This window comes from Rattus norvegicus, chromosome 13 (assembly GCF_021556685.1).
Source record: "Rattus norvegicus strain SHRSP/BbbUtx chromosome 13, alternate assembly SHRSP_T2T, whole genome shotgun sequence".
In the NCBI taxonomy this organism is placed as follows: Eukaryota; Metazoa; Chordata; class Mammalia; order Rodentia; family Muridae; genus Rattus; species Rattus norvegicus.
In genome coordinates, this window is record NC_141546.1 from 90,567,231 (window position 1) to 90,580,000 (window position 12,770).

The 12,770-nt window shown below is 44.0% G+C and overlaps 1 protein-coding gene and 1 pseudogene across 6 annotated transcripts in view; one reads left to right on the forward strand and one right to left on the reverse strand.

The window, feature by feature from the left end:
* The window catches only part of Pld5 (phospholipase D family, member 5), a 355,705-nt gene that overhangs the window by 96,025 nt on the left and 246,910 nt on the right, over positions 1 to 12,770 (reverse strand). The window lies entirely within an intron of this gene.
* Positions 7,955 to 8,073, forward strand: LOC120096415 (small nucleolar RNA SNORA17; annotated as a pseudogene).

Here is a 12,770-nt window from a genome sequence, read left to right on the forward strand (position 1 = left end):
AATCCTTTGCATGTGGGAAGTATGGCTCCATTCTAAGCCAAACTTCATAACAAAAGGAAACATCAGACGGTTAGACAGTACTTACTAACATGACTTAAATAAATGTTGACATTTTAATTGTTCCTTCCTCCGAGAACCAATAGTTTCAACAGTATTCTTCTGTCAGGAATGTTGTGCTCCACTGCAAAGGAAATAGGAATTCATTCCTTTAGCAACTTCTCACAGAACTCACAGAAAGAGAAGGAAGAAACGGCCTTAAGTTCTTGTTGACTTTTTTCCCAGTCTTCTTACCAACCCACCTGGTGGCCATTATTTCTGACATCCTATTAAATGTGTGCATGTGTGTGTGTGTGTGTGTACGTGTGCATGTGCCTGTGCACGAGTGTGTATATATGTATATGTGCATGACAGGGCAAAGACAGGGATATTGAAACACTCTGTGACGTTGTCATGGGTAAAAACTAAAATATGAGATGAGAACAATGTGCAGAGGCAGTCCCAGATGTCAGTGAGAACCAACTCACTGTGGGGACAGGGGAACTAAAGCTGCTCACTGGGGAGACAGTCGGCGGGGCAGAAAACAATGACTTAATATGGGTGTGCTGGCTGGTTTTTTGTGTGTCAACTTGACACAAGCTGGAGCTATCGCAGAGAAAGGAGACTCCCTTGAGGAAATGCCTCCATAAGATCCAGCTGTAAGGCATTTTCTCAATAAATGATCAATGGGGAGGGCCAAACCCATTGTGGGTGGTGCTATGCCTGGACTGCTAGTCCTGGGTTCTATAAGAAAGCAAACTGAGCAAGCCAGGGGAAGCAAGCCAGTAAGAAACATCCCTCCATGGCTTCTGCATCAACTCCTGCTACTTGTTTCCTGACCTGCTTGAGTTCCAGTCCTGACTTCCTTTGATGATGAGCAGCAATGTGGAAGTGTAAGCTGAATAAACCCTTTCCTCCCCAACGTGCTTCTTGGTCATGATGTTTGTGCAGGAATAGAAACCCTAAGACAATGGGGCAAGTGGACCATGCCACCAGACAGTTGAGTCCAAACCCCATAAATCTTAGAACAGAGAATGGTAGGAATGGGGCCACTCCCTACCTAACTCTGCCTGCTCTGGAACAGGTAACCATGACACTCCACTGAAAAGATCATGGCAATCAGTCAGGTAGCACAAAAACCTGGGGTTCTCCATGCTAATGAGGTATCAAGATAGACCCCGAGTGTTCAGCCAATGTGCTTCCCTTCCTGGCCATTCCTTCCTGCAAGGGTATTTAATCCTTGGTTCACCCAGAGTAAGGTGTATGCATTTACACCCACCAACAAATAAAGCACTTTGCACATGCAAGGACCATCTCTTCATGAAGGATCTCTGTGGGGAGGGGGACTTCCTGTAAAGAGCTGAGCCTACGTCTCCTGGAGAAGGCCCCTCTCCCAGCTCCTTTGTACTTTTGCACTCACCTGGAACCAAAGAGGGTTCCATCTCTGTTGGGGGCTCTGTCTTCCCCTTCCTACCTGGCATGTGAACAACTGGAGGGGAAGCCCATATTGGGGGACCCCCATTCTCAACTCCCAACGGTCTGCCAGCCAGCGGCACCTGGGTAGCCAGGAAACTGGGAATCACAGCAATCATTCAAGACTCCATTATTTCCCACCTGGGGAAACATGGACCGAGCACCCCCATTACAGACTGGGTTTTGCCTCCCCTGAGCATCCTGCGGTGGTGCCCCTGGCGCCCCAGCAGTGAGACAGGACACAGCCTATCAACTTAAGGAATGGGTTTCAGCACCTAATCTATCATCTCAGGATGTGCCTTCTGGGAATTTACTGGTCTACTGAGGTCTGCCTGAACCTTGATGGCATAGCCTGACCCATATATCTCCCTATATGTGCTAGCACTAGACATGCCTATTCTCACCCACTGTTCTATGTTTTTCTCAGTTCTACCAATAAACCTAATGAAAGGATTAGATGGGAAGGAAAGGGTGGTAGAGGGAGGTGAAACTGTAGGTCGGAAGAGAATCATAAATACGGAAGGCATCTCTAGCTAGTCCTAGACTTGAGAAAGCTTCCCCGTGTCAAACCTCCTCATTTGAGCCCCCACCACTTAGCAGCTGCAAGTCTCAGAGCAACACTTTTAGCTTCCTGTGCCTTAGTTTCCTCTGCAAAAATGGGGATTGGATGAGAAAAGTCTTCTTAGGGAGCTATCGTGAGACCTCTGTTATAAGAGACAGAGGCAGAGGCATGCAGGGAAGGCTGGGAAATGTGAATCCATGTGAAATAGTTTTCTGTAACCATCCTTAAAAGTCATTTTATTCCTGGCTGAACATTGGCTTCTTTATTAGGGTGTAAGTCTCATGAGGGAAGTGAGAGCTCTGCCTTATAACATCTGGAGACATTTAGTCAGTTTCTGTAGAAAAGCTACTGAGAGATCACAGCATACACTTTATAGTCTCATGGCAAAATAATCATATACCATCATGAGGAATACTCCAGTTCTAAAATTAAATTCTTCATTATTCATGCTGATTGACCAGACCCAGCAGAAAACTCAGTGCATAACCAGGGAGCCCCCAAATCTTCATTCAGCCTGGAAAACTCAAAAGTTTGAAGTACGGAATGTTCTGTTCTTAAGATGTGAAAGGAATTGAGAACCAAGGATGGGGGGGGGGGGATGGAGAGGAGGAGAGTACACGGAGGAGAATGAGAACCTGTGAGTTTGTGTTATGAAAGAAAATGGACACATATTAAATGTGCCAGGTCAGGCAATGATAAGAAAGTTGGGAATCTGTCCTGCTCCCTGCTCTTCCCACAGCTGCTGGTGTCCTGCTTCCTCTTACTGCTGTTCTGCCCTGAGCTCCCTGTCACACACCTCCCAGATACCTACACTATAAACTACAATCCTTTCGTCCCCTCCCTTTTGGCAGTCAATGCAAAGAATGGGAGGAATTCTTCAGGAATCAGCCACCAACAAGAGAGAACTTGAACCAGTTCCTAACACACTGTCATGGTGAGTGTTCTCAGGTATGTGCTCAGGGGACTGTGATGGGTGCATGCTCTGGTGTAGATGGAGGTCACATGTCACGTGTGAATAGGATTGTGTCCTCAAAAAGAAAATCCCTTCTAGTACCCTGTGTAGACACCCAGGCCTTCTATGAGGTGGGTCCCTGATAGATACCAAATCTACTGGTGCCTTGGTCTCTGACTTTTCTACATCCACCCCCCCCCCTTAGAAATGAATTCTTGTGGTACACAAGGCACACCATGTGTTAATGATGCCTACAAGATGCTTGATTAGGAAGACTTTGAATAAAAGCAGGTATAAATGATTTATCATTTTATATTATAGGAAATGATATAAATGAGGACATTGCAACCATCATATTTTAGAGGTTTTAGATTAAATATAACATCACCAAACTATAAAGGGAGCTTCATTACTTAAAACATGTGAGTTACAAGAAATGCTTCAGAGGGATCTGATATAAATCAATAGCTTACAGAAACTACAAAATGAGTAAATTCTGTATTTGTTTTCACAAGGTCCCCACTTGGTCTAAAGTGTTATAGAACTTTTATTTTTAAATAAAAATTTTTAGTCAAGATGTAAGAATCTATTCTCCAGTCTCCAGAAGGAATTGTTTTTGCTTTGGAGAAATATATTTTCCCCAAACTAACCTGTAAGTCGTATGCTTTCAAGTCAATAAAACTTAAATTTTGTTAAGTGATATAAAGGGAGAATTACAAAGTGAGAAATATTTTGCTCCTCAACAAAATACAATTTCTGAATAGAGTTTCCATAAACTCTTCTACAAGGTGGAGGAAGTGGGCATCGCTTGCTTCTAAAATATGGGCTCACTGTTGCTACAAGGGCAAATATCAGACTAAACTGTCCTTGTCATAGGTTCTGGTGACTACTTTTCCTAACTTTGAATTCTATTTCCAATTCTCCTGTTAGAAGACTGTGGCCCTGGTTAGACCCATCCTTTAGGTTGAAACCATCAAGAAAGGATTGGGCTACACTCAACTGAGCTTTCTAGTTGACAGCTCTGATATCCCAGCCAAAACTACGGAAGCGAGACCACTGCAAGGCTGTTATTAGCACTCCTTCACAGCTGGCGAGCAATGGCCCCTCCCACCACTAAAGTGAGGAGCAGAGCTTGTGTGGTGTGGTACGGAACAGCTCAGGAGAGTCCCCTAAGTTCACTTCTTACATTCTTTCTTTCCAAATGCTCGAAGAAAAAAAATACCGAGGGGATTGTGTAAAGAAATGAAGAGATTCCACGACCCTGCACACATACCCAAGATAAGTACGTCATTTTCTCCTGCAAAAAAAAAAAATGCAGCATCACACCCGTGTTATTTCATGTCACAGGAGAGGGACTTCGTAGAAGAGGTGGATAAAACATATTTCCATGGGTGGTCAGGAGAGGAAAAGGCTTCATTTGGTGGTAAATAACTTATTATTTCTTGTTCCAATCTGCTGTTCAATGAGCACTCTGGAACGATGGAAGCAATTCTCCTAAGTGTTTGTCCAAACAGTGAGCACAGCTTCAGCTTTCTGAGTAGAGGTGCTGCAGGGACCACGCAGAAGTTCTCCTGCTATATCCAACGGGCTCATGGGTATGAGGATGAGCAGACACACACACACACACACACACACACACACACACACACACACATACACACACATACACACACACATACACACACATACACACACACATACACACACACATACACACACACACACACATACACACATACACACACATACACACACACATACACATACACACACATACACACACACACATACACATACACACACATACACACACATACACACATACACACACATACACACATACATACACACAGATACACACACACATACACACACATACACATACACACACACATACATACACACACATACATACACACACACATACATACACACACACATACATACACACACACACACACATACACACGCTTCCCAGAACCCCTTCTATGTTGATACCATGGGTTTGAAATCTCCTTCTATTACTAGCGCTCCCACTGTCTTGGTCTCTTTGCTTGCTGGACACCCATCCTGGCCTACCTGTGCTCTGCCTGTACCCCAGACCAAGATGTCAGATGGGGAAGAATCAAACAAATTCCCAGTTAAATAAGAATCTCAAACAAACAGTAATAACATTGATGTGGTATTTCATGTCTGTGCTGGCTATATAGCATTTGAGTCATACTAACATTGTGATACTGTCACATTTTCTTTTCTAATAACACTACTCTGAGGAAGGCTACACGCACACTTAGATTCCCACACACTAGTACATGCAACATAGCCTAAAAACCTGCCAGTAGCATTTTGGGGCATGTTAGTTTTGGTAGGACTTAGATGCTGTTTTACAGTTGCCTAGTCACTACAGACCAGGCAAACCAGGGACTTCTTTGAAACCCACTGGGTCACCTCTTCCAGCATAGCTGAACACTAGCCTCAGTTTCCCTTATCTCTAAGGTATTGTGCACAATTTCTATAGTATCCAGTCACTCTTGAATCATCAGAGGGAAGTAATTCTTCACATAAATTTCCCTTTACTCTAAGCTGTTTGTGGCCTCTACCTGCATTAGCACATAGACAAGTGCATGGCACTTGCAGGACAAAAGAGAAAATGGCATGTGTGGAAACTTTAGTTGGGTAATGGTACCTGTAGGTGGTGGTTTGAACAGGTTTGGCCATAGACCCATGTGTTTAGATGTTGGCCCATGGGGAATGGCACTATGAGGAGGTGTGGCCTTGTTGGAGGAAGTGTATCATTGTGTCATTGTGGGGAATGGGCTTTGAGATCTCCTATGCTTAAGCTACACATACTGTGGAATTCTAGTCTCCTTCTGGCTGCCTACAGAGGACAGTCTCTTTCTGGCTACCCTCAGATCAAGACGTAGAACTCTCAGGTCCTTCCCTAGCACCATGTCTACCTGCACACTGCCATGCTTCCCACCATGATGATAATGGACTGAGCCTCTCAAACTGGAAGCCAGCCAGCGCCGCCCCCCCCCCCCATTTTTTTAAAGTAAGGGTTTCCTTGGTCATGGTGTCTCTGTAAGCCATAAAACCCTAACGAGGCCATGTATTAGTTACCTTTTTCTTTTTTTTCTTTTTTTATTTTTTTGAGGTTTATTTTTTTTTCATCCATTTTTTTTTATTAACTTGAGTATTTCTTATATACATTTCGAGTGTTATTCCCTTTCCCGGTTTCCGGGCAAACATCCCCCTCCCCCCTCCCCTTCCTTATGGGTGTTCCCCTCCCAACCCTCCCCCCATTGCCGCCCTCCCCCCATAGACTAGTTCACTGGGGGTTCAGTCTTAGCAGGACCCAGGGCTTCCCCTTCCACTGGTGATCTTACTAGGATATTCATTGCTACCTATGAGGTCAGAGTCCAGGGTCAGTCCATGTATAGTCTTTAGGTAGTGGCTTAGTCCCTGGAAGCTCTGGTTGCTTGGCATTGTTGTACTTTTGGGGTCTCGAGCCCCTTCAAGCTCTTCCAGTTCTTTCTCTGATTCCTTCAATGGGGGTCCTATTCTCAGTTCAGTGGTTTGCTGCTGGCATTCGCCTCTGTATTTGCTGTATTCTGGCTGTGTCTCTCAGGAGCGATCTACATCCGGCTCCTGTCGGTCTGCACTTCTTTGCTTCATCCATCTTGTCTAATTGGGTGGCTGTATATGTATGGGCCACATGTGGGGCAGGCTCTAAATGGGTGTTCCTTCAGACTCTGTTTTAATCTTTGCCTCTCCCTTCCCTGCCAAGGGTATTCTTTTTCCTCATTTAAAGAAGGAGTGAAGCATTCATTAGTTACCTTTTTCAATGTGGTAACCAGGTACCTGATCATATTAGGGAAAAAAAAAAAAAGAAAAAGACAAACAAACGTTACTTTAACAGTCCCCAGGAGTCATAAAGATCTCAGAAAGCCTCTAAATTTTCTTTCCACTCAAGAACCGAAAACTTAAACAGCACAAGCAGACATCTGAACACGACGTTCTTCTCTCACAGCACCTGTCATTTCCAAGTGACAGCCGAGCTTTGGCAAATTTCACTGGAGCGCATCTTCTAGGCGGCATCCTAGACCTGACAGTGTAGTTATCTCAGTGAGCTGCGTGACAGATAAGGTGAGCTGCTAGAATCGGCTGCTATGCCAGCTACGGTGATTCAGCTGCCTGGAAGCCATCACTGCAGGACAAACCAAAAAATCCAAGACATTTGACAGATCCAAGGGGCCACTGGCTGGACATGTGCTCAAGTTGACATGAGTAGAGGTTTCTCTAGCCTCCATGCCCACCAGTTCATTCAGTGTCATCCACACCCACCTCAAACCCTGCTGATTCTCTGTTATTTACTTCTGGGCTAGTTACAAGGGTCTTTAAAGAAATCGCTTTATATCAGTTTATTCATGTACTTATCACACATACATATTTACATATATACATGTATACACACATGCATGCGCACATATGTGCACACAAATTTATGTAGGAGGAAACAAAGCTCCAGAAATTAAATTATCCAAAATCAAGTACATTCAAATCAGACACACACACACACACACACACACACACACACACACATACACACACACACACACAATCTCATTGGCTTTTCTCTTCATTTTTATCTTAAAGTTTTTTTTATTGAAGTGACTTACTTTGTGTGTTTAAGATAGAATGCATGTGCACCGTGGCAAATGTGTGCAGGTCGCAGGACAGTTTTCAGGAGGAGTCAGTTCTTCCCTTCCAGTGTGTCGTGTGCCTCCCAAGAATCAAGTTCAGGTTATCAGCCTTGGAAGCAAGCACCATTACTTGCTGGGGCATCTCACCAGCCCATTTTAAAAAAAAAACCTTTTAAATTATAAGAGCCATTGATAACATTACTTCATTGATTTTTAAAAAGAATAGACCCTGCCCTAGAGGTGTTTTGGAGTTAGCTGCTGTGTCACATGTACAGCTGTAGGTGGCAGAGAGGAGGTAGGCTACGTGTATGCTCAGTGCTCTCACCTATGATTAGTGGTTTAACATTCCATGAGAAACAAAACAAGCCTAAAACCACCCTCTGTCTGGCTCCAGGGGGCCTGGACAGGGAGTAAGTCTGAGATAACCACCATTCCAGTGCCAGGCAGGCCCAGATGAGCTCCTAGGACTTGATGCAAGCCAGAGACCAGAAGAACCCCACCTTAGACTCAAGACAGATGGCTACTCAAGAGGGCCAGGGGAGGAGTAAGCCTGAGATGACCACTGGACCAGTGCTAGGCAGGCCCAGATGAGCTCCCAGGACAGGAAGCAAGCCAGAGATTATATGAACCCCACCTTGGATTTGAGACATGGCCATCGAGGAGGGAGCAAGCGTGAGGCAACTACCAGAGTGGTATCATGTGGCTTAGATAGGGAGCTAGCCTGAGATGGATACCCATCCATTGCCACACAGGGCTGCATGGGCAGACCATGTTTTGAGATGAACCCTGCTCACCACTAAGGGACCCTGGGCACCACTAAGAGGAGCAAATAAATGGTGGAGAAACAGAAGAGAAAGAGAAACAGAAAGATGTGTGCACAATCAAGAGAGGTAGAATTGGAGACTCAAGTTTAGTGAGGAACAGCTGATGTTACGTAGCCAGTGATGCCACCATGGTCAAGTCCCAGCCTGTGCTGCCACTGAGGGCCACATCCGAGTTGGTGGCCCTGCAGCCCTGAGCAGGGGTTTGTTACCACTGAAGACCAGATGGACTTCCCTGATCTGAACTGCCACCTGGGGACATGTTGATATCTGAGGACTGTGCAGAAGTGGCCCTACCCCTTATCCTGGCATCATGGAAGAGATGGCCCTAGAGACACAAGATCAGAAGAGCTGACCCTGCCCTTCACCAGCTGCGGTACCTGGGAGAACGGACCCTGCACCTTGCCTGTGCAGCACAGTAGAGCTGACCCTGGTGGTGGTACAGATGAGCTGGCCCCGAGGGTGTGAGCATTGGCCCTGCCACTCGTCTACCATGCAATGACATGGGCAAGGGACAGATGCCTCCCAATCCTTTGCCACCTACATCAGGCAGAAGAGCTACCCGCACTCCCAGGTCATCAGAGTGGGAGAGCAGGCCCTGTCCCTCACTACTGTAGCACTCGGGAGAGCAGGCCCTGCACCCCACCTAGATAGCACAGTAGAGCTGGTCCTGGATGTGGGATTTGTGGGTGAGATGGTCCTTAGAGTATGAGTATGGGAAGAGCTGGCCCTGCCTCTTGTCTGCTGTGCAGTGGCCCTGACAAGGGAGAGATCCCTTCCTCTCCCTTTTGCCCTCACCACCAGAGGCAGGTGAATGTTGGCCATCACAGGGTCCTGAGAGCAGGAGAACTGTCCCTGTCCCTTACTAGCTGTAAAGCTTTGGTCAGATAAAAGAGGATTGATGTCTAGAAGACACAAAGGACTCAAGAAACTAAACATCTAGAAAAGAATAACCAGTGCAAATGAACAGAGTTCTCAAAGGAAAAGAAGCAAATGTCCAATAAACACTATAAAATGGGCTCTACATTTTTAACCCAATAGGGAATGCAAATTCAAATTACTCTGAGATCTCATTTCTATCCCAGTCAGAAGAGCTATCATCAAGAAGACAAGTGACAAAGAATAGTAGCAAGAATGTGCAGAACAGTCCTAGTTCACTGTTGGAGGGAATGTCAACTGCTACAGTGTCAGGGTTTCTCAAAAAACCTAAAAAAAGAGAACTGCCGTATGACCCAGTTATACCACTACTGGGGATATACCCAGAGGACTCATACGACAGGAGGCTACCCACACTTCACAACAGTAAGGAAATGGAAGCATCCCAGATGTCAGTTAACTGGTGACTGGATCACAAGATGTGCTGGATATACACAGCAGAACACATCACGAAACAGAAGTGAAATTATGAAATTTGTTTGGAAAATCTGTGGAGCTGGAAAGTGTCATACCGAGTAAGGTTATATAGGTCCAGAAAGCAAAAGCAATATATTCTCTCTCACGGTTGAATGCTAACTTTAAGTGTTTAAAGGTGTGTGTTTAAGTTGGAGTGAGTGTTCATAGAGCCCAGGGAGCAAGGAAAGAACCATGAGAGGTTCGAGAGAGGGAGGTCTTAAGTGAGGAGATTGTAAATCACAAAGGGAAGTGAGGAGAATCCTAGGGCTGTGAAGGCTTAAAGCAGAATGGGGCGGGGTGGCAGGAAAGGTGGCAATGGGAAGACAAGTCAATCAAATATTTTAAAAATCTTGATTCTATTGTTGTCTATTTTACATTTTCTCTATTATTTCATATTCTGGTCCCATTTAAAAATTGTGGCTATTTATATTTCTTTAATGAAAAATAATTATAATTGTAAAGTATATTAGTGTAAAAGTTACTCGACTTTTATTCAGAATGCCATTGTTGTGCTGCTGGTAGAACTCCCTGGGCATTGCTCATGCCAGATAAGAGTTCCCCACTGATAGTCCTTCAGCCCCATTTCACAGATTTTAAACTCAAGAAAAGTTGCCTGTGAAACATCACAAAAATTAGTGAGGTCAAGCACAAAGAATGGTAGCTGTGTATCTATTACTTGATAAAAATATTATAGGGCAAAGTTGGCAAGTTTTCATGCTGGGCTTCTAACATGATGTTATGTAGCCTTCTTATACATTCATTCCAGCTGTTATCGGACAACTGGTGCTGTGGTGTCCAATGTATCTTCACGTTGGTGTGACATTCTCAAGGACAAGGAACATGGTGAATGTTTTGCCTGTGGTAAGCTGGTTCTTCCAGAGGTCTAGCCTGTGCCAGGAACTCTGTCTCATCCTTTGAATTTCACATGGCAATCACACCTGGGAACTTACAAAAAGACCCCAGTGGCTTTGATCATGTAGGATTGTCGTTTCCTTATGGCGCACCCTTGTCATTCTATTGGTGTGATAAACACCATGATCAAATCAGCTTAGTGAAGGAAAGGGTGATTTTGGGGTAGGGCGGCAGGAACATAGTTCATAGTTCATCATTAAGGGAAGACAGGATGGGAGCTCAAGGCAGGAACCTGGAGGCAGGGACCATGCTGCTGGTAGCTTTCTGTGTGAGCTGGCATGCTCATGCTCAAGTTCAGCTTCTTATTCCCAGACCATTTGCCCAGAGAATGTTACTGCCCATTGTGTGCTGACCACTTAAATCAATTATCAATCAAGGCCATCCCTCGTACACATGCCTACAGATAATTCCTCAGGGGACTCTTGCCTCTCAGATGACTCTAGGCTGGGACAAATTGACAGTTAATGCTGACTAGAACTTGGGGATTCCTGGAGCTACACTGCCTTCTCTATATTGATCCAGTGACATGAACAGCTACTTATCAGGAGCCAACAAAAGGCAAATCTCAAGCCTGGTGCTTTACACACAATATCCTCCAATTCTCAAAGCTATCCTGGAGACTACTCTATTTTCTATTATTTCCTGTGTCAGGTACTTAGTTTCCAAGGTATTTATCCATGTCACCTGCACTACTCTCTCACTAGCTAGAAGTATATCAAAATTCCTGATATTTCTGTGCCGTGTTCCTTTTTCCATTCCCAGCACCAACAAGGCTTTCCTTTCTATTTTGTCTGTATGATAATAATAATAATAATAATAATAATAATAATAATAATAATAATAATAATAATAGTACTAGCAGTCTACCACCCAGTGGGTTACAGAATTATTAACTACCTCAAAAATCAACTTTGCTTTCATTGAAGTTTTTCTGCGGTACATTTGTTTAATTTAAAAAAAATGTTCGCGTTTACTAATTTGTCTTCTCTGTTGCATTGTTGAAGTCAGGATTTTCTTGAGAGAGATGCATGAGTGCCATCTCTTCAGCTTTTCCTCTTTCAGATCACGGGGGTTTAAGGAGACACCATTGGCTGGGCTGGGGTGACACAGGGCTTTAATCCCAGCACTCTGGAGGCAGAAGCAGGCGGACCTCTGAGTCCAAGACCAGTCTGGTCTACAGAATGAGTTCCAGGACAGACAAAACTACACAGAGAAACCCCATCTTGAAAACCAAACCAAACCAAAAAAAAAAATCAGCCAAAGGCTCTAAACTCCAAGTTAGCTACTGCAAATTTTGATATATTGTGTTATGGAAAAGTTTTAAAAATTCTTTACTTCTATTGTGAGGTCTTGGTTAAACAGCTTTATATATATATATATATATATATATACATATATATATATATATAAATTTTTTTATTGGTTTCTAGCTTGATTTTACTGCAGTCAGAGAACAGATTCGGCATAATTATAATTGTGTGATATGTGTTGAGTTTCCTTTCTAGATCATCGTTTTTAGGCTGTGCTTTTTAGGACATTTCAGTTGAAAAGAGTGTGCACTTGTCAAAGTTTTCTGCATACATTACTTAAGTCTGTTTCTCATTGCTCAAGCCTTTAGCTCTGTATTGACTTTTCTTGTGGCTTTCTTAGTGCTCAAATCGCTTATTAAATGTGTCTCCTTTTAACTCTGCCAGCTTCTGTTTTTCATTGTTCGACACTCTTTCTTCCTATGGAATTAGGATAGCTATGGCTTCCTGCTGCATGGGCTGTTTAATCATTATGGAAGGACCGCGTTGTTTCTGGTGATGACAAATGAAAGCGCCGTTTGGTATTAGGGTAGGCACATTAGGTTTTCTGAAGTTAATACCACATGTCAGACATTTCCCACTCCTTACCCTGCCACACTTTCTGTGACCTAA